The 25,548-nt window shown below is 44.1% G+C and overlaps 1 protein-coding gene and 2 long non-coding RNA genes across 4 annotated transcripts in view; 2 read left to right on the top strand and 1 right to left on the bottom strand.

Annotated features, from left to right (window-relative positions):
- The window catches only part of AGBL1 (AGBL carboxypeptidase 1), a 400,010-nt gene that overhangs the window by 32,160 nt on the left and 342,302 nt on the right, over nucleotides 1-25,548 (bottom strand). The gene's annotated exons all lie outside the window — the stretch shown is intronic.
- The window catches only part of LOC135973902 (uncharacterized), a 123,012-nt gene that overhangs the window by 65,363 nt on the left and 32,101 nt on the right, over nucleotides 1-25,548 (top strand). The gene's annotated exons all lie outside the window — the stretch shown is intronic.
- LOC135973903 (uncharacterized) lies at nucleotides 12,336-19,787 on the top strand. Its single transcript, XR_010590949.1, has 3 exons — nucleotides 12,336-12,511; nucleotides 15,789-15,822; nucleotides 18,117-19,787. It is a non-coding gene; the product is annotated as an uncharacterized LOC135973903 (long non-coding RNA).

Below are 25,548 nucleotides of genomic sequence, written 5' to 3'. Positions count from 1 at the left end.
GAGAGACTTCTGGGCCAGCAGCCACCATGCTATTGAATCTTCTGCTTCATTCAGGGGTTGGTGTTTAATTTGCTGGGGCAAGTTGAGGAGGAAAATGAGAAAGGGAGGAGGCAGAGAAGGAAGCGAAAGAAAAGGTGGTAACCATGTCTGATAAGGCTGTGATTAAATCAAGGTCTCACTCTAATTACACTGCATTTAAATAAACTTAGCCTAGTAAGTAATTGTAATTAAGCCACAATTAAACATGTATTTATATCACCATTTCCTTCCCTGCACAGCTGTCTGTATCTACCTCCTGTTGTTGCTGTCTACCTGCCAAAACCTGAATCTGGCACATGGGACTCCGTGTTTTCTTGGTCGTCTCGGATGGGGGAAGGGTGGAGAAGTGGGGGGGACTCCACAGGTCATCCTGGTGCGATTAGCTGAGAGGCTGTATGGTTTCAAGGTGAAGGCTGTGACCTTTTCCTGAGTGCTGAACTGGTTGCTGGGAGATGTGGAGACATGAAGGAAGTAAAATGGATCTCTCTCCTCTTCTCATAAGAGCCTGAAAACAGATTTGGTGGGTTTTTCCCTTTTCACATTTTGGCCAATATTAAAAGTGATACTAAAATACAAAAGTGCGTGCAGGAGCGTGTTGCCTAGTTGCGAGAGAACATGACTGTGAGTCAGGAGTCCTGGGTTCTATTCCCAGCTCTACCTCCTTTTCAAGGAGGATCACTAGACTTTGACGTGCCTCAGTTTCCCCATGGGGATAATAATATTTACCACCTTTACAAATGTGCTGTAAAGCATGTTGAGCTCCTCAGTTGAAAGGCATTAGAACAGGGCAGATGGTTTGGAAGAGACATTGGAATTTCCTTATTGAAGTCTGAAGCTAGGTTCTCATTATGAACCTGAAGGCAATACAGGAAGGGAATGCAAAGCAGGGAAACATAGGACTGGAACAGGGGGCAGAAACTGCTGAAAACAGAAGGTGAGCTCAAATCCCAGCGAATGGGATAGTGAGCGTTAATGCAACTTCAATGCCCTGCAGCCTTCCTCCCCAACAGCGATGATGGAAAATGTCTCCACTTGTACCTTTCCCATATCAAAGCTCTAATTAAGGGCTCAGAGAAATATCACCATCACCCTCATCTGTTTTGTGTCCAGCTGTCGAAAGGACACCATGCATCTCCCTGACAGCTAGTCATTACAGCCTCGTATGAGCACCTCACCTTCCACCAGGAGTATTGAGCTGTCTGTTACATACCCAAGCTGAGCCCCACACTGCACGTTTCTTACATCCAGGGGAGGGGAGCTGCGGAGTGTTACAGACCAGGTGGCCTTGCTGCTGGGCAATTTCCCCAAGGCAAACCACTGGGGATGGGCTGTCTGAATCACTTTGAATTGTTACTATTTAGATCAATTTAGATGAGGGATCAGAAGAGGTTGGGGGAGTTTACAGGTATCCAAATATTGGAAAAAGAGTAAATGAAATTAAATATTTCCCTTCTGGCAGCAAGTCTATCATGTCTAGCTATCTTTACCAAAGGGATCAGGAATCCATTTTGCAGCCGGGTGAACTAGCGGTGGTCGTTCAGTGTGAGATCTTATGAGACTTGAACCAGCACCCTTCAGGATAACAGTCAAGCAGTTCAACTACTCAGATACTGCACCCTATAGTACAGGGGTCGGCAACGTTGTGCACACGGCTCGCCAGGGTAAGCACCCTGGCGGGCCGGGCCAGTTTTATTTACCTGCTGACGCGGCAGGTTCGGCCGATCGCGGCCCCCACTGGCCGCGGTTCGCTGTCCCAGGCCAATGGGGGCGGCGAGAAGCGGCGCGGGTGAGCGATGTGCTGGCCGTGGCTTCTCGCAGCAACCCCTGTGTTAGGTCAAGGTCAAGCTAGAAGCTCTATGGCAGACCTGGGTGTGGGGGGGTGATGGATCTTGCACATGACCTTCTAGTATTATACCAGCTGATTCACTGCTGAATTTTCAACAAGTCCTGTACATTTATCCTGATCTAACAGGACCTCAATCCTTCCTAACTCTCTTCTATTTATATCATACTAGAGGTCATAAGGATTCAGGGTTCCATCATTCCTTGTTATAACTGTAATTGTATAGTGTGGTAAATATATACGGTGCTTTACAACAGACCGAACACAGAAGAAAATCCCTGCTCATACTGCAAGACACAGAAAGGCCTGTGTAAATACGGGACAATGCAATATAAACAAAAGCACTTTTTGTTATAACAGCATCCAGAAGTGGCTATTAAAGCTCGCTGGGCCTATCTGATCTCACCATGTCGTATCTGACCGTTACAGATCACAGTTTCTGCAAAGAGCAAATATTCACTCCCTCTCCCGCCCTCCCTCACACATTTTCTCTTTTCCTCATGAATAACTTGTCTCAGCTAGGGCTCTACAACAGGTATTAGTGGACGGAACAATACAGGCATCTTAAGCTTGGTTTTGTGATATGATAGTAGTCGATCTGATCTTGTGTGATTTGCCATGTCACAGAATACAGATCCCATGTCTGCGGCTCTCAATTTCCTTCCAATCCTTTCTTTACCATACAAACCTCAGTTCCAGCTCCAGAAATCAGAGACAAGAGCAATACAATTGGAGTGGCACTTATCAGAGGGAGAACTGGACGTTCCTTTCCCTACAAGCTCTTGCTTCAGAATAACTGATTATTACATTCACAGGGGGAAGTTCAGCAATATGGTTTGCCCATAATCAATCAGTCACCATCCCCATCTTTACCTCACCCCAAATCCTTACCATATAAATCTAGGAAGAAAAAAGCTGAAGTCCACCTCCCAGGGTCTTTACAGAGTCCCTGGCTTCCCTCACAAGGTTCTGTTGCTTACGAGCTTTTTACTTAGAAGCCACAGAAAGAAAATCCATTTAGTGTAAGGCACCCAAATGGCAGCCCCAGGGCCAGCTGCTGCCCACTGAGAACTAGACCACCTGTGACCACCTTCCACTTTGCCGAATGTTTGATATGGAGGTGGAGCTAGTGGAGGTTAATGATTCTGACATGTCAATGTCCAAGCCTGTTCTTTCTCTCTAAATGGCCCTGTGAATGCCTTGGGCATTTTGCTTTCACTGCTCACGGATGCAAGTCTGCAAGTAATTTTGTTCAGCTATTAAAGCACATATAAGAATACAAGCAATTATTAGCCCTATATGCATGCATCTTTTATTCCTAAAATGTAAATACCTTTATTGACAAATCAGAGGTGGTCTCCAAGTCCCTTGCAAGCTGCCAAGGGTGAACCTCGTTTGTTGCAAAGCTTGGACATCCAGGGGTGCAAGAAGATTTTAACTCTTAACGGCATGGTACCGACCGCCCTACCCTGCCCCCCCTCACAAAAAATGTTCCATGACTAGAGTCCTGTGCGGATACAAATTTATACCCGCGGATGCGGATATCTGTGGATAGAAATCACAGGGCTCTCCCGGGAACCGCAGCAGCAAAAGGAGCAGAACGTGGGGCCATCACTCTGGGAGCCAGCACCCCGCGCCGGCAGCTCCTCCAGTGCGACCGTACCGCCCCCAGCCCTGTCCTCCGGTGGGGCTGTATGGACCCCAGACAGGAGAGACAGCTGCGTGGAAGGGCTGGGGGCGGGGCTGGGGGTGGCACAGCTGCGTTGGAAGAGCTACCAGTGCGGGGCGCTGGCTCCTGGGAGCAGCGGCCCCACATTCTGCTTCTTTCACTATTGCAGTTCCCCGGAGAGCCCTGCGGTTCAGTGGATACCAATTTCTATCCTCTGATATCCGCATCTGCAGGTATAAATTTGCATTTGTGCAGGGCTCTACAATTCATCCTTGAAAATGTGTCTTTCTGGTACGGCGGACCGACAATCAATGTCTTAATGGTACAGCGTACCTGACCATACCAGCTTACTTGGCACACTGTGGACACCCCAGCCTACTACATACTCAGGGCCATATTTCCAGGAGTGTGTGTGCCTTCAGTTGCTCAATTCATTTGTGTAACTGCATGCAAACTCACAGTAACTGCCTGTGCAAACAGCCAGTTCGACCCCTGACTGCTCATCTGTGCTCATAATTGATGCGACTGGGCATGGACTCACAGGAGCTGCACCCACAGTTGTGCAAACACACACTTATTAAAACCTGGCCATTCAATGATGAATACTCACCCTTGCTTTGACTTTTGGTGGCCTTTGAGTCAAAATGAGCCATCAGAGAGACTGAAAAAATGAATGCACAGCCCCCTCCCTATGTTTATACTGCACCATCCTTTAATGGAAGTGTTTCAGGAAAGGGGATCACTCACTTCCCCACCAGTCTTCCTTTGAAGTCCAATCACTTTTTTCTGCTATGGCAATTCTCATGCTCCTAGTACTTGACCCTGTGCCACTGAGTCAAGGGGAGTTTTTCCAGTTACTTCATTGAGAGATGGACCAGGGCCCTAGATACTGTCCAGGAGGTGAGCCCCAGATATGCTCTCAGAATGCCAGGAGCAGAAGGACCTGCTATGCATGTGAAGATGGAGGCAAAGAGGTATGAGATATGATCCTTCATCCAGGATGCAGATGAGTTCTCTGAGCAGGAAACTAAATGGAAAAAAGTTGCCTGATGCATCACATGTCATCTTTGCTGTCACTCAGATGCTTTAATTACCCTTAAATCAAGAGCAATAGCTTCCCCGGCCCTGGAATATGTGCTGTCTGTCTCCTTATACACATAATAAGGCCTACAGGGATTTCAAAGACTTTAGCCTTGCGTGTCTCACTGCTCTGATCCTTAGGTTTCTTTTTGCATAAAATCAGCTGAAAATCATCGAAAGGCACAACTTTATTTTCATAAATCCTCATTCTGCTTTACCAAGCCCCTTCTGAGTCAATGAATGCCCAAGACTGCTATTCGGATTCCCTTGCACAGAGTATATTTGTGTCCTGCTGTTTCTGTAGGTGATGCAACTTGTTATGTTGTTTGTACTCCGGTCATATAGAGCTACAGCAGCAGCAACAACCTTGCCATATTTAGAATTTACATGTAATTACATATATAGATGGGAAAACCGGTTTGGGAAAAAATAAAACAGCCACCAATCTCAGCCCAAGTTTCAAATCTAAATTAACTCCTCCCAGACGGTTTTATGGTTTGAAAAAGTTTGTGAGAGCCTCCTCACTTCTCTCCCATCTCCAACCCCACTTCAGGTACTTAAAGTAGCTGCCTTTTGCTGCTTGTCATTCAGGATGAATGTATATGCCATGATGTATCATGTCATTGCAATGAAATATCTGCATTTCAGTGACGCAATGTGTTATTTAAATCAGTAGTTCTCAAAGCCGGTCCGCCGCTTGTTCAGGGAAAGCCCCTGGTGGGCCGGCCCAGTTTGTTTACCTGCTGCGTCCGCAGGTTCGGCCGATCACAGCTCCCACTGGCCGCGGTTCACCGTCCCAGGCTAATGGGGGCTGCGGGAAGCGGCGCAGGCCGAGGGATGTGCTGGCCGCTGCTTGCCGCCGCCCCCATTGGCATGGAGTGGCGAATCGCGGCCAGTGGGAGCCGCGATTGGCCGAACCTGCGGACACAGCAGATAAACAAACCGGCCCAGCCCGTCAGGGGCTTTCCCTGAACAAGCGGTGGACAGGTTTTGAGAACCACTGCTTTAAATGACACCTCCCAATAGGATGTTGCGACGGGGTGCATCAGCCCTGCACTGGTATAGCAGGGGTTAACCCTTCTCTCTTAGCCAAGGAGGCCACACACCCCTCGGTCTGCTGGGCATGCACCAGCTGGAAGTAGGATATAAAAGCCATCAGAGCAGCTCAGACTGGGGCTGACTGCCGGTGGGGAAGGAGGTGTGTCACCAGGTCGGGAGCCTCGCAAGAACAAAGGGGGGAGTCCACAAAAGCACCCAGTGCAAGGGACCTAATTGGGGCAACCGCTACATGGAGCAGAGATGACCCACTGGGTGGACGGAGCGCACCTCAGGCCACCGCACCCACAGGGGGAAATCATAACTGGTGTATCAGCCCCACGACACATGAGGATGATGTTGAACAGTTGTGAAGCATTTGGGAGAACCTTTAAATGATCTTAGAAATGCTCACTGAAGAAGACTGACCCATACCAATGAAATCTATATATTTCTGTAAAGTTCAGAATCGGTGGCAACCCTGTTGGTGAGGATAAATCGTGTGAATTTGATGCTGTGGAAAACGGGGAGTCAGTGAAAGGATTCAAACAGGCGTGTGCCATGGTCTGATCTATGAGCCAGGGAGACACAGCTTTAGCAGCAATATGTGGGGTGGATTGGGAGATGGAGGTATCAATAATCAATAGGGCAATAAACAGCCAGCCAAATCTCAGCAAAGAGAGCTATGAACTGCCCTGCCTTCCCATGTAGAGTTGCCAAAGGAAAGGGCCCCTTAGGAGTTGGATGGAGCTAGCAGGCAAAGAGAATTCGTGGAGTCAAGGTTCTGAAAAGTCAGTTGGAGTCAAAATGGGCTCGGAGATTTTGGGCAAACAGAAGCATGGAGTTTGGGGCAAGACACCTATTTAGACTGGAGAAGGACTCAGATAAGCTTTGGCATTTGTCTGAATGGAACCAATGGAGGTTCCCCCATCTCTAATAGCATCAACATTCTGATTGGCCTACAACAGCAGTTATTCAAGCAGCCTTTCTTTGCTGACGAAGTGGGTTTGAACCTAGGTTAGCTCACTAAGGAAAGTGGTCATGGTAGTCTTGAACCAGTCCCAAACAGATTTCTGTCCCCATCACAAAATCAGAGGTGTGACTTGTCAGTCCTTGCTTAAGGGTGAGTCTGGAATGGACAGTGGAAAGGGCGGTAGGGCCAAACTGAGGTATGCTGACAGAGTTGTGTGTAAGGGTCCCAGACTGGAACAGCAAGCGGTGTGTGGCATAAGGATGGAGGTGCATTAGCAGAGCCATGTGGGGAAGCTTATACATCTTCTGTGCACACACTAGTGCCTACCTCTACCTAGTAATACTATTCACCTCCCAGTTTGAGTTCTAAATTAACACTCACATTAATAAAAATAAACCACTGCCTATCTAAGTGTTGAGGGTGGGCTAGGACGATTGACCTCACGTGTTTATCATGATAGGAGTGGTGCATAATTTCTTTAAAGCTTTGTCTTTGAGCGATGATCCCCACCTCTCCAGGTGAGGGAAGGGGTGTGGGTGTGGGTACAACTTTTTCAGACTTCGGTGCCTAATGTTAGACAACTAAATTCCTGTTTGGCTTGACTTTCCCAGCACTCAGAAACTCCACTGAAATCAGTAAGAGCAGAAGGAGCTCAGCACCTCCGAAACCCATGTCACTGATAAGTAGGTGTCTGAGTAAGGATTTTGGTGTCTAACTTCAGTCTCCCACCTTTGCATATTTTGGCTATTTTTTGTACAGGCTCATGCAGTAAGTACTGTATCTGTTCTCTGTCCTTGCTGTGTGTCTTAGAAGCCTCCTGTTCTCCAGCTATGATTCATTTCTGAATAATTTCATGAAAGGCAAACAGCAGGTTTTCAGTTTCACACACCTGTCAGATATCGCTGGGCACTTCATCATTTGGAGGTGATTTTCCCCCCACTTGTTCCAGTCCCCTCCTTCCTTCCCTCCACGCAAAACCATTGCCCCAGTGTTCTGACCCCTCAATGCTTGCAAATCATTTTAAGTAGGAGAGAGCCAAGCCTTGGCTTTGTGCTTGATGCATTTTGTTTAAGTTGCTCGTGCTGTTCCAACATCTGTCATATCCTCCACAGCAGTGCAATCAAACTGTCAGGGTTGAGTGAAGTTTTGCTGATCCAATCTGCTCCTTCTGCGAGTCTTGTCAAAAGCATCGTGATGGGAAGGATACAGCAGTATGCTCTTTAAACAACAGATCTTATTTTTGCACATTAGGGGAGCCGTTATTGTTTGTTTCTTTTAAGCTTGGAAAGAGTGCACTTTTCTCGCAAAAAGTGCTCAAATATGGTTGCAATCACAAGCAACATTGCACTTCCCTGACTCTCCTGCTCTCCAAAGGCTTCTCGGTTTTACAGTTGATCTTCCTTTGTGAAGCCAAAACACGTAAATATTTCTCAATCTTGCTTGTGTCTGTAATTCCACCACATATCTTCAAAGCACCCACGAGGAAGTAATTTCCTGGATCCTGCATTATCACTAACGAGGCAATTAAGACAAAGGGTGGAGGTGGGGGAGTCTTGTTTTAATAAGCTCCCTTTAGGATACTGCACCGAAAATTGCCAGATGAATGCTAGTCACTGTTAACGATACCAAGAGAATCACTATTGATACTAATATTACTAATCACCTCCCCTAAAAGGAGGTGATTGGCAGTCATCAGTTAAAAGGTAAGTACCTTTCATGTCACCTTACATCTTAATAACTGAAAAACTCAAGAAAAAGAAGGATTCCATTTATGCTCTGTTAATACACGGCATGTATTTTTAATCAGTTTGCCAGAATGATGCACCTTCTCTCTCCTAACTAAAGCCTTAAACTCTGACTGTGTAATGAAACCTTAGGATTTCTTCATTTAATAGAAGGAATCTGAACCCAAGGTGAATAGCGCAGCTGTGCCCAACTTCTGTGTTGGCCCTGTAGCCTATGGCTCCCCCATCAAGGCAGAAAGCCTTCTAATTACAGCAAAGTGCCAATGAAAATGGACCCTAGCATGCTACTGTGCCCTTTTTCTCTGATAGTTATATCGGCCAATGATTCCTGCAGAGACAGAAAAGCAAGGTCAGAAAGGATTTTTTTTAAATGAATCAAAGCCTAAAATAATAGAATTGGATCCCTAAGGGGCTATGGTGCATTTGCTTCTTCAATAATCTCCATCCCCACAGCCTGCATGAAAACACGTTCCTACCAACTTTCTATGATCTGACTTCGTTGTTCTCCAAAACATCCCAGCTGGTCGACGGGGTGCGTTTCCCCCGGGACAAAGAAAAACACTTCAAGTGCACCTAGAGGGGAACCGCTGGCTATGTCTAGACCTCTCGAAGAGGAGAAGATTGTGGTTAAACTTTCCAAATGGAATGAGTTTTAAAAAAATAGTATTTTAAAACAACGGAGTTAAAAGTAACTGTTTCATTTACTGAGCCTCTATAGCTTTAGTTCATGGTTCTGAGATTCCCAAGCCGTGAGTGATGACTAAGACTAAGATTTTGTCATGGATATTTTTAGTAAAAGCCATGGACAGGTAATGGGCAATAAAGAAAAAAATCAGGAAGCCCTTGACCTGTCCCTGACTTTTACTAAAAATATCCATGAGAAAATGGGAAGCCGCTGGGTATCTGCAGGGGCCTGCTTGGAACTCCAGGGTCCCACTCCACCTGTGGATTGCAGCTGCAGCAGGTCCTCCTGCTGCCCATGGGGGCAGGGGAGTTGTAGGGATCCCCCTGCTGCCCGTGGGGGTCGGGGAGTTATGAAAAATCCCCCTGGTGCCCATGGGGGCTGGGGAGTTGTAGGGATCCCCCTGCTGCCCGTGGGGGTCGAGGAGTTGTGGGGATCCTCCTGCTGCCCGTGGGGGTCAGGGAGTTATGAAAAATTCCCCTGCTGCCCATGGGGGCCGGGGAGTTGTAGGGATCCCCCTGCTGCCCATGGGGGCCGGGGAGTTGTGGGGATCCCCCTGCTGCCCATGGGGGCCAGGGAGTTGTGGGGATCCCCCTGCTGCCCGTGGGGGTCAGGGAGTTATGAAAAATCCCCCTGCTGCCCATGGGGGCTGGGGAGTTGTAGGGATCCCCCTGCTGCCTATGGGGGTCGGGGAGTTATGAAAAATTCCCCTACTGCCCATGGGGGCTGGGGAGTTGTAGGGATCCCCCTGCTGCCCGTGGGGGCCGGGGAGTTGTAGGGATCCCCCTGATGCCCGTGGGGGTCGGGGAGTTATGAAAAATCCCCCTGCTGCCCATGGGGGCCGGGGAGTTGTGGGGATCCCCCTGTTGTCCGTGGGGGCTGGGGAGTTGTGGGGATCACCCTGCCGCTCGTACTGGCTCAAAGCTCAGGGGCCACCCCGCCTAAGGTGGCGGGGGTACCCCACAGCTCCCTGCCCCTGCGGGAGGTGGTAGGACCCTGCAGCTCCCAGCAGTTGAGGGGTGAAATCGTGGAGGTCTTTGGAAGTCACAGAATCCATGACTTCCATGACAAAATCGTAACCTTAGTGATGACATCATTATGACAAAGTAATGTGAAAAATGCAACTCCCTGTCTGATTCACGTGCTTGTACTGTCCCTGACTGTTACAAGAGAAACAGAGAACCCTGAATCTAGGTCTTGGCAGGTAAAGAGGTTTTCAGCTCACATTTAGAATAACTAACACCGCAAAACAGACCTTTGGTGCTGACCTCTAGTCTAAGCCCTTTGCGAAAGAGGGTTGTTATGGGGTTTGCTTGAAGTGCCCTGGTGATTGTGTGTGGAACTAGGATAGACCCTGAATGCTGTTTTCCCTTTTCCCTTCCTTTAGCTTACGCCATACCTGCTCTGTAGCCCATGCTTTGGCTATTAAAGCTCACAAAGCACCTCAGTAGCATGACCACAACCCCTGTGCCACTGAAACAAAAGGAAGGGACAATCACGGTGGACAAGCACATTTCTAAACAGCTGTTTTAAATGACCAGGACACCCAATCCAAAACACCAAGGGAAAAAAGCAATGGGGACTTCTCAAAGGGAAACTGGGGTAGTCCGTGAAATGTGGAGGCAGTAGACTACTTGAACCAGGGAATGCTGCAGCAACTATTGCTGATATACTTCCTCATGCTGCGCTAACATCTGGATCTGACTTCACTTGATACTGAAACTGGTTTTGGATCATTTCTATGTGCTACAATGGGGTCCAATTGGGAAGTTTTGGCAGATTTATAGGGTATTAAGTGTCAAGTAACTTGAATTATTTTCTGAGAGTTTATGTCCTTGGGGAACTTTGCCGTCTGCACATCTCTGAATGAAAGTACTGTTGCTTTGCAGCTCTGTGCATGTGAAATGACAGACATGAAGTAAGAGGTGACTTAGACCAAAAGCTGAGCATGGGATTCCTGTTGGTCCCTGGGAAACAGTCTAATACAAAAGACACCCACTGGTCCAGCATCAGTGAAAAAGTAGCTAAAGGAGAAGAGACAAATAGCAGCTCTGTGGGGTGACCATCCTCAGAAGAACAGTAGTGTTTATCTGAACACTGCTCAAAGTGCTGGGTTCCCAGTTGGTATCTCAAGTTGAACTTTCAGCAGTGCCTATATCTTGCATTTCAAAGGAAAAGAAATTGGGAGAGAGAAATGGAAAACAGGAGCTTCTGGGGGCTGGGAAATGAGAACTTTTTTTTAAGACCGGAAAAAAAGAAAATTAGTTCTGAGTTGGCCAATTAGCCCAAAAAATCCCCATTGGCAAGACAAGATCTTTTCCTAGGAATGCCTTGAGGGGAAGCCAATTCAATTAGTTTCCACAGCATAACTGTCAAGACCCCAAAACTAGGTGGAATAATGAACTGATTAAAACCTGTAATTGCAATTCAATGGAGGAAACCATTAATCATGGAGATGGCAGTGTTCCATGGTTTCCAGATTGTGCTGAGATGAGTTGCCAATGAAGGGACTGGTAGGAATACAAGGTTAATGTGAACTGGAGGAGTGAAGACATAACATGGTTATGAGTATCCATGACTGGGCTCGGTTAGGAGAGTAACGTTCTCCAGACAATAAAGTTGTGAAGCGAAATATATAGGAGTGTTTTTCTTTCTTATTTTTTATTCCTTTAATTTTCAGCACACTGCATGTGTTTCCACAGAAAAGCTGACAAGCTGAGTACCATCAAAGATACCTTGGAACCTACCCCAACCAAACCAAACTCTAATCACTTCTCTCTTTTATCTCTTTTGATATATTGTATGTGTTGTTTTCAGAGCTGGTCAAAATGCGGAATTTCTACCCTGTGAGAAATCCTGACAACTCAGCATTTCCTTTTACCATGAATGGGAATGAAGTTGAAATTTCAAAATTTCCTACAAAAGGAAATTTCCAAAAACCGTTATACTGGAAACATGGAAACAATCTTATCAAAACATTTTGTTTCAACTTTAGTTTCAACTTTATCATTTCAAATATTATATTATAAATATACTATCTTATGTCAAAATGAAACATTTTGATAATTTCCTGTTAAAAATTTTGACAAAATTGATGCATTCCTGCAAAATGATTTGATTTTGTCAAATCAGCATTTTCCAACAGAAAATGGTTCCGTCAGAACATTTTTGACCAATCTAGTTGTTTTCTCTTCATCTCTTTTCCCTTTTCCCCACCTAACCTGTCTTCTGCAAACTCTTCTAATCTCATCTTCACAGTGGCAACCAAAGGCAATCAAGTTGGCTGTGATGTTCTCATAAGGTATAACGTACTGCAGGATGCAGATAGCCAGCTTGCCAACTAATGGTTCCTACTGAAATGCATAGACTCCATCAGTGCTCATACCTTTGGCTGACGTGGGCAGCTCATTGACTTCTCAGCTGCTAGGATGCTCATTATAATGAGGTAAGTTAACCCCTAATGGGAACTAGTAACCAGGAAACTCCAAATATTCCATTTGAACAAGCAACTATTTTCAACCAAAGTTTATCCAAGTCTTTGGAGTCAGTTCCACCTTTCACCCAGATCTCACACAATGGACCTTCCTCTCTTTATTTCCCAGCTCTCTCCCCTTTCTGCAGTCCCTTCAACATGAATCCCTTATGTCTGAAGTTCATGAGGCCCCGAAGGTCTGTCAACCCTCTGCTTCTTGTTTCAAATTTCCTGTCACTCTAGGTTTCCCAGCGTGATCTGCAGGCTTCTTATGACATGAGCTCTCTGGCTGGTCGGATAGCAAAAGATTGGGGTTAGTTCTTTTTCAGAACGAATCTGCCTGCCTCTAGAAACTTTCTACAGTTTTGGTATTGTCCATTTCAAAACCTAATATGCTAACACGTTGGTGATATAATTTACAACTCTACTAACTGGGGGGATGCTCTTCCAAAAACCAGGCAGGGCTCAAAGCACATGTGGCTGGCCAGTGAAAAGAAACAAAATTTGTCCTACCCAATAAGAGGGAATGTGATGAAATGAGGGGGAGTGAGGCAAAACTTCTTTCAGGGTAGAGAATGCTTGTCTTGGGGGCTCTGAAAAAAGAAGGCTTAATTAACGGTAACATCCTCAAAGTTCTGCATGGAAAAGACCTATGAAATCACAAGAGCGCTCCTTTAGGGCACTGTTCCCTACATTATGGTCTCCAGGCTTTACCCAGCATAGTCTTCAATGTGTCAAGTGATTGGGCTTCCAGAGACACTAACTAGTCAAGGTAGTTTATACAAAACCATTAAAATGGAGTGGGTGTTGACAGCCTTTGGGAGGAAGAGGAAAGGGACAACTGCTGATCTTGTATTCTGTGGGACCAATCTCAAGGATCGTTCTTCTTGTGGGACCCTTTAAAGGAAAAATGGAATGGTGAGAGGAGAAATGCAGCATTTTCTTTAAGCTGCTGGCTATTTTCAAATTCACTGTCCCATCCAAAACATATGATCCTGATAAAAAGATGGGCCCCCACTCTCAACACTCCATTTAAGATATAAGAGCTGTATGCTCTCTCCACCTCTCCCCGGATACAGCAGAACAGAAAACTAGCTTGTTACAGGAGGAGAGGAGCAGGTGCTTTTTGCAGAACCTACATGCTTTTGACCTCATTTCAGACATATTGAACAGCACGGCTAAGGTTCTCACTTTAAGATGGAATGAGCGCAGCACTGAATTAATGTGGTACTTTAATGGGTTTGCTTTTTACATCTGGAGCCAGGCTTCAGTTTCAAAATTTTCTTCTTTATATGTATGTATGTATGTATGTATTTATTTTTAACACTAATGAGTGAGGGACAGGCTTCCCAGCAAAATAGTCTCCATCAGGAAAGATGAGACCTGATTTAAAAAGCAAGAGTTGTTGGATGTGGGAGCAAGAACCATGATAGCTGGGAACCAGGGATACCTGCCTAGCTCAGAGACAGTTCAGAATGATGGAGCATTCCATAGAACTGAAGTTAGTGGAAAGGATCCTTTGTCACTGGGAAGTTGTAAAATAGTGATATACATTCATTAGAGTCTGTTGATTTTGTGGATGCCATCAGTGCTCCTTGGGGGCCGAAGTAATGCATCAAGAATCTGGGCACAACACTGAGGCTGGCCATATTCCCTGGTGAACTAGGGTGAGAATGGAAAGACAGGCTCACTCCCTTCAGTCTGGAAATACCCAGGCAAGTTCTTTCACTGAATGGCATAGTCTTTGTCTCCAGTCAGCTTTGAAGGTGCTTTTTTAAGTGCTACATGGGTTCTGAGCTCTGTTATTCCCATTAACTGAAATAGGAGATTCTCTCTCTCAAAAAAAAAAAAAAAAAAAAAAACCACTGCAATTCTTCTGAATGGCCATCCTGACTCTTCCTATTCGGCATGTGAAGAGGGTAGGGTGCAGGGTCCAGGTTGGTGAAAACTTGTGTGGAAGCCAGGATAGTGTTGCGACAGTTGGGGGAGTGTATCTTCGGCATTGACGGGTGAAACTGTCACCAGCAGTGACTCAGATCTCTAGCGTTCTCAGACCTTTTAACATCCTAGAGTGTGCCTCACATCCCTATTTCTGGGTCCTGAAGGACCAACCATTTTGGGAGAGCCTATGTGGCACGTTTGGCATTACTGTCGCTTTCTATGGGCCTTTTCTGAGTCTTTGAGCTTTGTGGTTGCTTTCTAAGAGACTTTTTGGCGTCTTTGATATTTGTTGTTGCTTTCTCAGTGACCTCACAAGTCTGCTTAAAATCCCTAACATCCCTTTGTGTCCCCAGGAAATCACAGTGGGATATGTTTACATTTCCTTTCACTTTCGTTTTCAAGACCTTGGCCATATTAGTTGATTTATGCTTTGCTTTGCAGGACTGAATCTCTGCTTAAGGTGACCCCATTGCCTCCTTGGACCTGAGTGTTTCTCCTCTGAGGTCCTACTCTAATGCCTGCTTGGCTCCTGCAAAATATCACTCTATGAACTGCTCCTGTTGGAATGTTTTGACTATGAGTTCTGCCTACAACATGTCAAATACTGTTTAGAAATGACACAGACTGGGCATGATCTTGAAGAGTGGCAGCAGCAATTGTTTCGAAGTTCTTAGAGTTTTAAAGCTCAATGTGTCAGCCTCTCCAGCTGTGTTTCCTATATCTTTAAAGACAACCAAATACCAAAACTTCTCTGAAACCAGAACCAAGGGGGACCATATAGCTCAAGGGATTGGTATTAGTACTTGGCACTTTTCACTTCTAGGTCACTAGAAGAAACCAGGCCAGGTCATTAGTGATCAAATGCCATTGCCATCTCTTGGCTCTTTGGCAGCCCATGGGAAATGAGTAGTTGATCTCCATTAAAGCCAAGCTTTTAAAGAAAGGGTGCCTTGAGAGAGGCCCCGAAATCAGTATTTAGACATCTAAAGAAGCAGCCTAATTTTCAAAAGTGGTGAGCACCATGAAGACCTCCCTGAAGCCAATGGGAACTGCAGGTGCTCAGCATCTTTGAAAGTTGTGACTTCCATTCAGGTGCCTAAAAATGGACTTAGGAGCCTGACTCTATGCATTCAGGTTTGAATTTTTTTGTCCCTAGTGCCCAATGCACAAATATCCACAGGGCAAACGTGTCCACCCCACAACTTGCCTTAAATTTGATACTCTTGTTAGCAACCACTACCCAACTGCTCTAATTGTTAAGAACCTATTTCAAACTATTTTACTTAAACTTTTCCTTCCTTCACTTCAGGCCATTGCTGCTTGTCCTACCAAATTCAGAGATTGTAAGTATTTCCTTTCCTTTATTCACATGGTTCTCTGGAAGGTGCTTATAGACTTTGATCACATCCCCATTGAGACCTCGCTTATCTAGACTACATAAATTTAGCTCCCTCAGTTTCTCCTCATACTATTTCTCTTGTCCCTCTGGGGCACTGCTTTATATATGTTTTTTTTTCTAATTTTTCTAAATCTCTCAGAAACTGTGGAAGATCAGACCTCCACATGATTACGATGTGTTGCAAAGCAAAACTGAGTAGCTCACAACTCCCCTGTTTTGGTTAGCTTGAAAAACAATAAGCCTTTCTAATTTTTCTAAATCTCTCAGAAACTGTGGAAGATCAGACCTCCACATGATTACGATGTGTTGCAAAGCAAAACTGAGTAGCTCACAACTCCCCTGTTTTGGTTAGCTTGAAAAACAATAAGCCAAATCCTAAACTGGTGTAAGATGGAGTGGTTCCACTGAACTCAATGCAGCTACACTGATATACATCAGCTGTACATAGACTCACACAATTTCATCATATACTTTACCGAGAGTCAAAGGGAATCCGTGAAGAATCATAAATTCTGGGTTAAAAATGGGGGAAGGTTACCTGCTTGTGATTACCCTCTGGGATAAAAGAAATACATTGAAACATAATGGAGACAGGAGGTTTGAGTCTCTGTCTTCACATCATAATGCTGTATAACTGGATTATGGTGTTTGTGTCAATACGCAACATCATCAGGAACTGATGCAAACCCAACAAACAGCAATGTGGGAATGATTACGCCACATATGGCTGCTTTGCTGGCAAGCCGTGGGACAGATCCAGGAAAACAGAGACTGCTTCTTGGATCTGGCGACCAGCCCTCATTAAACATCACCAAGATTTTATCTGGCTGTATGCAGGAGAATGGGTCAAGGTTTCAGGCAATGATCATGGATCAGGGATGATAGGGTTGACCTGGCCCCACTGAACACTGTCCAATGCTTTCATTCTTAGGCACATTTAGTTCTCCTCATAAAAGGAGTCAGCAAATTTAAATCCCTTGTTATCATCTAAAATGTTTTCAGGATTTATTTCTACAGGCTAGAGAGCTGTTTAATCTCCAAAGAAGATAAAGTTTAATTCTTTCCTAAGTTTAATAACATCCATAAGCTCTTGGCAGGTTTTTGGAGTTATGCATCTTTAGCATAAACTGACAAGATTTGGACTCTCATCAGCCGTGACTGCAAATCATGGGGCCCTACAGGTTTTTCATCATTCCATCATTCCAGATTTATTTCCGGCATCCTTGGGGGTCCCCTGAAAATGTACCCAGAGAATACCTTGAAGAATCACAGTATTTGGGACACCAATTAAATGACTCCTTGAATGTTACTGTATGTCTCCTGTCCCCAGGGAATGTCTAACTCTTTTCAGTATCCAAGGGTCCCTTTAGGATTTTGCTTGGGTTTTAGGGTGGTCCTGATGATTTTTAGTATTTCAGGGGTGCTTTGAAGATTCCCACCATCCCAAGGAGGTGAGGTTTTCTTGTGGATTATAAAACCAAACAAAAGCAAACACAATCTTAAACTGTGTTAAGAAGAGAACAGAGAATAATTCTGACATTTTGTACATCGATGGTGCAGCCTCAATTTGAATGTATGTGTTCAGGTTTAATCATCTCAATTCAAAAAAGGCAGAGTAGAAAGAGAAGAGGGCCACTGACGGGCAGCAAAAAATGATTAGTGATATCGAGGTGGAGTGGAGGCAATCCATAAGAAAGAAAATTAAAAGGTCTAGGACTGTTTAGAGTGGAACGAGGAAGAAGAAGAGGTGATATGACAGAGGTCTATAGATAAGGCTAATTGGTTGCTCCTACTTTTTTCACTCTTTCCTACAATACAAGACCAAGGGGGCACTTGGAAATAAAAGCTAACACATTTTAAGGAGATTAAAGATAATACTTTTTAATCACATCATTATCTTGTCGAACTCTGGAATTATATTACTTAGACAAACACCTTAGTAAGAGTCCAAAAAAGCGTAGACCCTTAAGTGAGTAAGACCAGCATCTCTGGTTACTCTAGCTAGGATAAAAAAAAAATAACAGGGCTATCAAGCCTCATGCTTTGGGGCATAAGTTGTTCACTGTGATCAACAGCAGGCAAAGCACAGCAAGATGCTAAAGAAACAGTTCTGCCAATCCAAGCTTCAGCATACCTCCATTCCATAGTGCTTTTAGATACTTGTCTTGGGTTCTTGCATATCTCCCATTGCCTTAGTTTCTGAACACTGAGCAATCTGTAACATATTTATCTTCACAGCATCCCTGAGAAGTGTTACTATCCCCAATTTACAGATGGGGAACTGAGAAACTGAGTGACTTGCCGATGGTCACCCAAGAAGCCTGTGGCAGAGCAAGGAACTTAATGCTGCTCTCTTGAGTCCCAAGTTACCATCCTACCACTGGACCACACATCCTCTCTGCTCTTCCTTGGAAGGAAACTACTAGAGGTGACAGAGCAGTTCCATCCTCATGACCCATTCAAACCTTGGCCCCTCTGCTGAAACTGCCCAGGCGGTAAGTGTGAAGGTGGTTGTTTTGTGAAGCAGACACATGTGTACCAGAAACTGGGCTGAGATCATCAACTTATTTTATATCATCCAAGGAACAGTCATCAGCTGGAAAACAGCTTTTGGTGACTACCAACTTGGGACCTGATCCTGCAGCCAACAGCTCAAAGGCGGGCTTCTGGGTCCATGCAGAGGCCTGTTGGTCAGTGGAGCTCTGTACAAGCACAGCAATCCACTCACATCCTATCCATAACAGAATCCAAGCCTTGAGCCATATTCAGATTGGCAGAGTAGGAGGTCAGAGGCGCTCTCATCCATTACAATTCCCTGAGCCATGTAATGCCTTGACTCATGTATATACAGTATTTTTAAATATATGCATCACTTTGTGCAGTTGGTGAGCATTTACTTACACAAGTAGTCCCTCTGACTCCAGTGGAACTATTCCCATGAGTTGCACAATCTGGAAATCTTTTAAAATGACAAATGTACACAAGCTATAAATGTCCCCGTTTGAATATGAGTCACACATACCATTTTCACAGGATCCTGCCTATGCTGTACTTTCTTTGTCTTTTCTTTCTTATATTAGTACTGACTCAATGGATATTTAACTAACAGGGGGATTTATCAGTCCATCTCTGATGATAAGGAAACCACAGCACTCCTTTAATGTTCTCGTTTCTTCACTTCTTTTTTTTTTTTAAGAGCAGTTTTAGCCCCAGATGGAAACTTAAAAGCTCCATCATGATCTTTCCTGGAGAAAAGAGTCCACTTTGAAGCCATGATATGGTGAATGCACAGGTCATTTTGAGAATAAAACATAAAGAGACACTAAACATGAAAGTTTTATTTCCTTCTCCAATGATAAGCATATACTGAGGAAGGTTGGGTTGTTGGTTTTTTTTTTTTTTTTTGCTCCCTTGTGGACCAAATATCTTTAAAAACGTTCTCTGCTGCTGATCTTCAACTGGTATCTTGTTTACCTTGAACTCTGAAAAGTTGCCTGCTCTAACCTATTGCTGCAACAAGACTCATTTGCTATCGCTACAAAGGAAAGAGCTATTTTTTAAATCAAATCCATTCCTTCCTTTCTGTCTTTCTTCCATGGCTGCTTTTTTGCTTTAAAATTGATTTCTAATACAAAAAAAAAAAAAAAAAAAAGAGCGGGTTATAAATTATCCAGGACAACACTATTCCCAAATCAGCTTACCACTGTTGGACTAACAAATGAATCCTCTTTCAATCCGACACAACACAATTGCTAACCGAACTTAATCTTAAACCGTGTCCTTTTTTCAACATTGCACAGGGCCAACTTTTCTAACTTGGTTAGTGGTGGTTGAGCAGATGGCCTAGAGGAGCTGCATCCCATACACAAGGGAAGTTCTTCTCCAGAAATCCAAAGAACATGGGATATGTCGTGGGATGGGGTGGGGGAGGGGAGGAAGTCCAACAAAGTTTAGTGTTAGATGTTCTCATTGCTGTGACAGTCACCCTAGAGCCCATACATATTATCATCAAATAACTGCAACCCATACTCATTGGGGACCCCATTCTTAAATAAATCTTTCCTGAACCCCTTCTTCTGGCCTTCAAACAATCGCCCAAATTCTCCAAGCTCATCAGAAGCAAGCTCCCTACAGACCAGGACACACCAACTCAAAGAGGCACCAGACCCTGCCAGAACAACAGATCAAAACCTGCAGACGTATCACCGCTGCTAAAATCATCAACACCCCCTATAACACACCTTTTAATATCCCTGGGTCCTACACATGCCTATCACAACATGTGGGGGTACCTTATCCAATGCATTATATGCCCCAATAACAACAATGTGGGTGAAAACAGACAATCACTACACTCTCAAATGAACTCACACCAGAAAACGATAAAAGACAAAAACACCACATCAGCTGTAGGTGAACGCTTTTCACAAAGCCATAACTCTATAGCTCACCTATCTGTCCTCATCCACAAAGGAAACCTTCACAACACTTTCAAAGACGAACCTGGGAGCTTAATTCATAACTTTGTAGACACTAAAAGTCACGGACTTAATAGACACACTGGGTATATGGTTTATTACAATAATCTATAATCCACTAAACCCCTCCACCCCCGCAGCTGTTTCCCCTCCTCCTTTCTTCCCTATGACTGGAGCGTGTTAATGGGTCACTTCACTGGAGGGGTGTTAATGGGTCATTTCACCTTGAATCATCCCTTGAAATATGTGTTAACTACTTATGATAAACAATCTGTTCCACCTTGTATTTAGTTGTGTTAGGCTATGTCTACAATATCACTTATGTCAGTATAACTTATGTCGCTCAAGGGAGTGAATAAACCACCCCCCCTGAGCGACAGAAGTTACACTGATATAAGCGCCAGTGTGGGCAGCACTCTACCGCCGCTCACTGGGGGTGGATTAATTATGTCAACGGGAGAGCTCTCTCCCGTTGGCATAGAGTGGGTACACTAGAGATCTTACAGTGGTGCAGCGGCATCGGTACAACTGTGTTGCTGTAAGCTCTCTAGTGTTGACGTAGCCTTAGTTAGTCTGCCAGACCCGAACAAGAGCTCTGTGTAAGCTCGAAAGCTTGTCTCTCTCACCAACAGAAGTTGGTCCAGTAAAAGATATGACCTCACCCACCTTGTCTCTCTAATATGCTGAGACTGACATGGCTACACCGCAACTGCATACAGTTATGACATTGTCACTCCTGCTTGGGAAAGGAATAACACAAATGCCATACTTGTCAGGACAGCCAAGAGTCATGCGTGTTCCACTTTACTTTTCAACATGCATTATAATAAGATTATTACCTCTGAAGATCACATTTTGAAAAAGTAATCTGGTATTTTAAGAACATTTTATCTAGATACAGTGCCAGTGAGCAAGCGTATCATAGGAGGCTAATTACATGGGTAGTTCTCTCCTTTATATGAGAACTTTATCCTTTAGATCTAAACAGCGGACACACTTTCTATAGTGTCGCTCATCTGGATATATCAAAGTGCTTCACGGACACGCATTATAAGTAATTACTAGCTGGCACATGTGAATAATTCATGGGCTAGTATAAGTGGAGCTTCCACTTCTTCCCCCACTTTGTCTATCTTCTCTCTCTCCCTCTTTTCTTCTTCTCCTTCTACTTGTCCCTCTTTTTCTTCCTGTCCTTTGGGAGTTAAGTGCCTAAGGGCTTTTGAAAATTCCACTAGGAGCCTATCTGCATCTTTAAACACCTAATTTTTTAAACCTGACCCTAAATTCAGAGACAAATCTAAAGCAGACTAAGATGATGGAAATTACATGTTCTTCCAGTCTTCTCAGTGTGCAAGTTACAGTAACGTAGATATCTTTAGACTCTCTAGGCCAAATTTAGTGGTGATGTGTAAGTGGGTGTATGTTACACATCAATAAATGTGCATGAGTCTAACAGAATATAAACTGCACACTACTTATATGCTGACAGGGTCAGAAGAAGAAGTAAATTACAGCATCTTAGACTCCATTAAATTCATTTATGAATTTGGCTGAATGGGTCAAAATCAGCCCTGCTTTAAATGGGATAAGATCTATTGTAGTCAATGGAGTGCCAATGCATAAAGCTGATTGAAACCTTCTCAAGATGTCATGTACACTCTGAAATAATCTTCATTCCATTAGTTTTAGAATTGGAACATTTTTTGTTTGTTTTTTCGAAAATTTCTGCAGAATTTAGTATTGTATTTTTCATGTTTTCATTTTATTGCTTTAAGAATAAATCGTTTTTGAAAAGAAAGTGTTTTGATTTGGATATAAAAAAATGTCAATGTTAAAAATAGAAAGGAATGATAACCAACAATGCAAAGAACAAAAGGGAGGTGTGGCAACCAAACATATGAATAAAAGAAGAAAAGTACAATGACCAAACACAGAAGTATGAAGAAAGGTCTAGCAGCTGGCTATGAAACAAACACAAAAGGGAAATGTTCAATAACCAAACAGAAAAAAGAGGAGTGTTCTGAAGACCAACCACAGAAAAAGGCGAAAGAAATCAGAAGTGCAATGACAAAATATATACACACACAAAAGGGAGAAAAAGAATAGACGTCCAGTAATGGAATATGCAAAGAGAGAGAAAAATTATGGCCACAAACATAAACTGAACAAAAAAAATGGCCAAAAGTGAACAAAGAAAAAGGTAAATTTTCCATGTAAATCTCTATAGAAATTAAAAAAAAACCACATTTTGAGAACAAAATAATTTTTTTTAGTTTGATGAAAATGTTCATTAAAAAAAATTCCAACACACAGTTTTCTCATTTAAAAGATTTCAACCAGCTCTAGTTATGCACCCCAATCCCAAAGGACAAAAAATAATATATTTGTATTTGAAATGAGAACATCTTCGTCTGGATCGCAGGCTAACAGCAACAGAGGGGCCCATCAGCACTACAGTATAGCAACAGGAAAAGACTAGTAGTATAACATTCCAGTAGGCCTCTAATATTAGCTAGTAGCCACTCAGTAATGATACCCAACTGAGCATTTTGGGTACTGTTTTACAGGCGCTGCATTGTTTAATATACATGAATTATCATGGGACCTTCAAAAGAATGCAATGCATCCTATTCCACACTAGAGAAGTGGTGGTGTGGGGTGTGGAAGTAGAGAAGAACTGACAGGGATTTGAAGGGGATTTCAATGCAAACAGGCCCCTCTGTGAGCAAGAGTCAGGCTAGCTGTAACCCTAATAACATGAGATTTGTAGAAGCGAGGACTGTGTGAGGCAAGTGGGAAAGAACTGTGTCAGAAGTTGTTGGAATTTCATTGAGAGAGCCAGGGAAGGGACTTTCCCTAGTGTTCTGCTAGGCTCCACAGAGCTCACTCCATAGGGTATTTCTGTCATTTCCCATCACCCACTCTTAGGCCCTTTTCAAAGTAGTGATGTGAGGTTTGCCCCTGTGACCTTTTAACAAGAGATGGGCAAAACAGAAGGTACTTGAAAGAGGCTCCTCAGTCTAGCCTTGATTTTGTAGAACTAAATTAAGAGTGGCTTGCATGTAAGTGTCATTTAACTCAACCCCCTGAGTGCACGGTGTTCAGACAAATGGTCCTGGCCTACCTCTATGTCTGAGCTAGAGACAAGAGTCCTAGTAACTGAGCCATAGATATCAATAGAACCATTACAGGAAGAGACGTTAGCCAGATGGTGGGCCAAGTGAGTCCCACAGGCCCAGATATCCTCCAGACACCACTACCTTTTTAACCAAAGGGAAACGAAGAACGTACATGCAAGATTCTCACATAGAGGATGCCTCGCCTGTAGGGACAGCGAAAAGTGTCCCCACATCCATCATTCTGCTTTTTGCAATATTCACACTGGCCCAAAGATAGATTTCATCAATCGTGCTCTCCCTCCTCAAGGAACCTACAATGCAAAATTCTGGCATTGCACAAAGACACTCGCTCCTGAGAAGTGGTAGAAAACCCGAAGACATTGCACCATTAGAAAGAAATGGAAGCAGGGCTCTTTGTTCTGGCCCTTAAAGCTGTGATTAGAGGGAAGTATCACTCTGTAATCAGAGCCATTAAGACCAAATGGAAGGATCAATAGGGAGCTATCAGCAATTAGCACCATTGTTATTGCCTGGCATATTTTTTTATTTATTGAAGTGGGCAAGTCAAGATGCCTGAGGGATAAGAGGTCCCCAGTACATAAAGACATGCAGAGGAAGAGAGAGGAGAGATGGTACTGTTCATTTTGGAAATTACCCTTTTCCCCCCCATTGGATTCTAACAGCTTGGAGGCATATGGCCCTGTGTGCATTATGCCTCCCAAGATCATTACAAACACATCTGATTTATGGCAGGGGCCAGGTGGCACAGCAGGCTACTGTGCTAGCTTTTCACCTGTGGAGTCATGAATCAGGGCACAAATAGAATAAGTTTGCTGGTTTAGTATACTGCCTAGTGGAAGTTTATTTTCATAAGACTAGAGCTAGGCCAGGGTTTCTCAAACAGGGGTCCCTCGGCCTGTGCCACTTCCAGAGCTCCTATTGGCCAGGAGCAGCGATCCGCGGCCAGTGGGAGCCGCGATCGGCTGGACCTGCAGACGGGGCAGGTAAACAATCCGGCCCGGCCCGCCAGGGGCTTTCCCTACACAAGTGGCGACCCCTGTTTGAGAAACCCTGAACTAGGCAAATTTGGGGGGGTGTTAACTGTCAAAAACTGCACTTTCAGTTGGACCAAAACTGTTTGTGAATTCAGGTCAAATTCAGAAAACTGTCTCCCCTCCTGCCCCCCCCAAAAAGGGAAGAATGGATTATTTCTGAAAAAGTCAAAATGTTTTGTTTTGACATTTTCTAAATGAAATTTTTTGACTTTTCATTTCAAAATTACATTTTGTTTCAAAATTTAACTAGATCTATTTTTTTAAAAACAAAAAAGGATCATAACACCCCAAAACTAAACACTTTCCTTTGTTTTTTTCATTTTGGTGGGAAAAAAGAAAACATTGTCATTGCAGGTCAACCCAAAACAAAACATTTTTAGGACTTTTTTGTTTGGCCACGCAACCAAACAACCAATTATTTCCCCAGCCCTCTCTAAGGTCCATATTTGCCCACACTGGCCGAGCTGACACTCTCCAATCAGAGGAGTCTCTGACGGGGGAATAGCGGACATTCTTGCAGGCCAGGATGAAGTTGCATTGGCAGAGCGGTTATAGGGGCAATATACTGGAAAAACAGGGATAGATCAAGGCCTGAGATACCTTTGCAGAGCTCTGTGAAATGGCTGGGATGAGAGTAGCTGCAATTATGCAGGCAGGAATGAGGTGAGAAAGGAGCAGTTTGGGAGCCCAGAACCGGAATAGGAAGTTGCAGTGCAGAGCTGCGTGATGGAAACTTGCTCAGCTCTGACTGGCAACCTCTTATTCTTCCTTCCCCTTCAGGAGCAAACAGAAAAAAATCATGGAATACACCCAAACATTTCCATAGGAAAACCAACACACCTTATAATAAGCACTGATTTTCAAAATGCTGTTTTAACTGTAAGACCTAACCCAGATGCTTTGGCTCCATTGGCGTTCTCTGTTTCCTTGAGGCAAGATTGCTTGAAGTTTGGGAATGCATTAGTGTTCACCTGAAATTTGGCGAAGACTCTACGGGGCGGGAGATAGGATGGAATTT

Source organism: Chrysemys picta, chromosome 10, assembly GCF_011386835.1.
Source record: "Chrysemys picta bellii isolate R12L10 chromosome 10, ASM1138683v2, whole genome shotgun sequence".
Lineage (NCBI taxonomy): Eukaryota > Metazoa > Chordata > Testudines > Emydidae > Chrysemys > Chrysemys picta.
This window is presented reverse-complemented; position numbering and strand designations above follow the sequence as displayed.